Source organism: Schistocerca gregaria, chromosome 1, assembly GCF_023897955.1.
Source record: "Schistocerca gregaria isolate iqSchGreg1 chromosome 1, iqSchGreg1.2, whole genome shotgun sequence".
In the NCBI taxonomy this organism is placed as follows: domain Eukaryota; kingdom Metazoa; phylum Arthropoda; class Insecta; order Orthoptera; family Acrididae; genus Schistocerca; species Schistocerca gregaria.
Window position 1 is genome coordinate 239,310,832 of NC_064920.1, and position 3,987 is coordinate 239,314,818.

At 41.6% G+C, this 3,987-nt stretch overlaps 1 non-coding gene across 1 annotated transcript; it reads left to right on the forward strand.

Annotated features, from left to right (window-relative positions):
• The first annotated feature begins 729 nt into the window (after window positions 1-729).
• Trnav-uac (transfer RNA valine (anticodon UAC)) lies at window positions 730-804 on the forward strand. Its single transcript has one exon. It is a non-coding gene; the product is annotated as a tRNA-Val (tRNA).
• Window positions 805-3,987: the final 3,183 nt, after the last annotated feature.

A 3,987-nucleotide genomic window follows, 5' to 3' on the forward strand; every position in this document is an offset into this window, starting at 1 on the left:
TACTTCAAGTTCACTTTTTAAGAACAGTAACAAATAACTATTAATCATGGTCTATATTGATGGGCAAAATCATTATGAGTTCTGCCCACAGCGAAAGCGAAGGCCGCCAGGTGACAATGACAGCACTTGAAGTGGTAAAGAAAATACAGTATGTCCATAGTTAAAGTTTCCGTTTCACAAAGCTGTAGAAAGAGAACCACTGCTCAGAATGACGTCAAATTTGAAAAGCATATTATGAATATTGGGAGAAACGTTACAGAACAAAAAAATTATCGAAAATTTTAGCAACATATATCTATATAAGTATATAGTTCTGGCAATACCGGTCATGACCTTCTTCTTCTGTTCAGATGCACACATATTACCCGACTCTTACGGGACTTGGTAAGAATGTCTTCCATGACTAATGAGTGTGTTTGGTAGGGTTCAAATGGTTCAAATGGCTCTGAGCACTATGGGACTCAACTGCTGTGGTCATCAGTCCCCTAGAACTTAGAACTATTTAAACCTAACTAACCTAAGGACATCACACACATCCATGCCCGAGGCAGGATTCGAACCTGCGACCGTAGCAGTCGCACGGTTCCGGACTGCGCGCCTAGAACCGCGAGACCACCGCGGCCGGCGTTGGGTAGGGACACTACGAATGTAGTGTGTAGACATATTAGGTGAGAATGTGGGCGCGGGAGGGTTGCGAGGGATAATCCCTGCAGTCGCACTATCCTCTGTGCCCTCGGTAGCTCAGACGGATAGAGCGTCTGCCATACAATCAGGAGATCCCGGGTTCGAGTCCCGGTCGGGGCACACATTTTCACCTGTCCCCGTTGATATATATCAACTCCCGTCAGCAGCTGAAGGTATTAATATATAATTCTAATTTGTTCGATTTTGCTGTCAACGGTTACGTGCAACATGGTAGAACCGTGAAACACCTTGTTCCACAACAGATTTGAATGACACAGGGGTCACGACTAGAATGCGTTGCGCAATATGTGCCTTAAATTCAGCTACGTTCGTATTTGGAGCATTGAAACAACATCTTTCAGTAACACAACAGCCAGAAGTCACATGCTTTACAATTAGGTGACTTGCAGTTACAGGATGTAGGGAAATGACGGCTGATAATTACTGCATTTCCGTAAAATCGCTTCAGCACCCGCTTGACTCGCTGTGCAATGTGCGGTGGAGCGCCATCTTGCCTAAAAATGAACCAACCCACACATCCACGCGGTTGAGGGGTTGGACTGACGTTGGTGAGCAAAAGAATCTCATAGCGTTTAACAGTGACGGCACAGGTATTCATCTCCTTGCAAAAATACCGCTCTACAATATACGATGCCGTCAAGCCGCACCACACAGTCACTTTTCCAGAATGAAGTGGTACCGGTTGATGTGCGTGTGGATTTTCCGTTGCCCATATTCCGCAGTTCTCCTATTGCCAATGCCTTGGAAATAGAAATGGGCTTCGTCTGTTCACAGCATGTTCCACAGTCATTCATTGTCCACTACCATGCGAGCAAGAAATTCTAGAGCGAATGTTTGTCTTGCTGTAGGATCAGTATGAAGCAACTCCTGAACATGAGTGTTTTTATACGTACAGCAATGTTATATTATGCAACGTGCTAGTAGGTATGTCCATCGTTCGGGCATTTCCCCGTGCTCTATGTGTTTGCACACCACTGCTCGACCCTTCCTGGCTGTACGACATCTTCGATAGACATCGGATCAATAGATTTCCTTCCTCTGCTACACTGCACTTCAAAAAGACCTCTCTTTTTGAATTTTGTAATCATTTTCTCCAGATGCCCAGCAGACATAGGACCAATGCTTTGATTCATACCCTTGAGTGTCCGCAACTCCCTAACTTCTGCTGGGTTACAGGCGCACGGTCACCGCTCTTGTAAAAGAGCTTAACCAGCAGCGCGCAATGCTTCATGGAGACAGTCATGTTTGGCGCCTCGGATGCAAACTTAGGAACAGCCGTGTTCAAATTTGACGTCAGTCTGAGCAGCGGTACATTTTCCCCAGCGCTTTGAAACTGGAACTTTAATTGTGGACAGCCTGTACAAAAGCGGAGCAGAGACGAACTGGAAATCATCCTGGTGACAACACGATACGAAAATGTGGAAATCCACAGACATAAGTAACTTTCAGAAACACCAGATTGTTATAGTTCGGCGCATGGCAACGAACATCTTGAGAACTGCGAATCTGGTCGTCCGTTCACGTGCTACTGTCGGGAGAATCTACGGAAAGTCGGCAGAAGGACGGAGAAACCATGAGTGGGCGATAACATGGTGGACGACTACTCCTACTGGTATTCCCTGAGCCACACCAGAGCTCACTATACCCAGCACCTTGGAAGTACTAGATCGAGAACATTAAATTAAGGCAATACTGACTGTTAATCGATCGAGATTGTTTCAAAAATATGAAAACAATATATTTGCACTACCATTAAAACCTGAAGACGACTTCTGTACCTCAACACATGCTGCTTCTTTAACTCTTTGAATCCTGTCAGCATGAAAAAAATATGTATTTTTAAATTTTTTCGCAAAATTATACTTTATTATAATACAGCCCATAGAAGGAGAGATTATCAAAAGTAAACAATCAGTTGTTCTAAGAAGGAGATTTCGCTTTGAAACCGCTAGGTCATACAGGTTTCATTCATCCACAGTTTCATGTTATATATTTGGTAGCGAATTCGCGTTTTTCCTAGATACAGTCCCACTTACCCAAAATTTCATGAGCTCATAATGCCTAAAACCAATCATATTCCTAAACAACAAGCAAAAATGGGCCAAAAATTTAACAAATTTTGGATCAAATGTATATAATGCCCCAGTGTTTCCATTTCGAAACCACTCATAAAAGTAGTAGTACAAACTCACTTATACTTTACATTAACTTTGGAGAGACTTACTTTCACTGTCGATGATCTCTTCAACACAGCCATAAAAAAAAAGTGCAGGGTCACAATCTCCCACAATCACGTTGCTCAATCTCCGGGTCGACTGTTGCTTTGATTACTGAAGAGATTGTTACAAAGCACTACATTCGCAGAAGAGCCTGAGATTTATCTGTCTTGCATCAGCATCGGAGGTTTCATGCTAAAGGCACAGGTACTTAAAATATAAAGTGATGAAATGGTGATTTCAGGAAGTCTGCACTGATACTCAAAGGGTTGAAGAATTCGAGTAGCTTTTCTTAAAAAAAATTTAAGTAAGTCAATAAATTTTCTATCTGGCAGCGACCTTTAAGAAACCTTTTCATTCGCAGAAATTCTGTGTTTGACGTAGATACAGCGCTGATACTCAAATAATTTTTGTCTTGAATTAGGTCTGCTCATGTTGGCCTGTAACGAAAGCTTAGTGTCAATTTAACATGTGCTTCAAACGGGTTTCTGAGCCAATCACATTTGATGTGTTTTGTTTAAATGAAGACCTTCAATGTCGTAGAGCCATAAAATTCGTTGTTTAGGATCGTTTGTTGTCAGCAGAAACCAAATCGAATCTCGTTAAGGTGTATAAGGAGTCTGCTTCTTCACAACTGCAAAATTATGAGGTGTAATTTAAATTGTTACTCTATTTCTCTCAGTTATGATCCGCGTGGTCGATTCGCAATATTGCAACAACAGATCAAGGTACCGAGAATGTGAACAAAGTTGTACTCAAATATCGGCGATTAGAGGTGAATGAAATATCAGAGGTATACGAGGGGAAAGACCACGGTACATTTTACGTGAAGAATTAAATATAGAAAATCTTTCTGCATTTATTGAATGCTGAATAAACGCAAATAATAAAAAGAATTTCTATATGTAGGTTCTTGGATGCTTTTGATAAAGAACGCAACTCATGTCGTCGGGTGTTTCATTATCGTAAATAAGACACTGAGACACTTCACGTCAAAAATGAAACAGCATCAAAGCTGTGGAATAACAAAGACACTGAATCAATTAGTATTAGATTTCAGTATCAG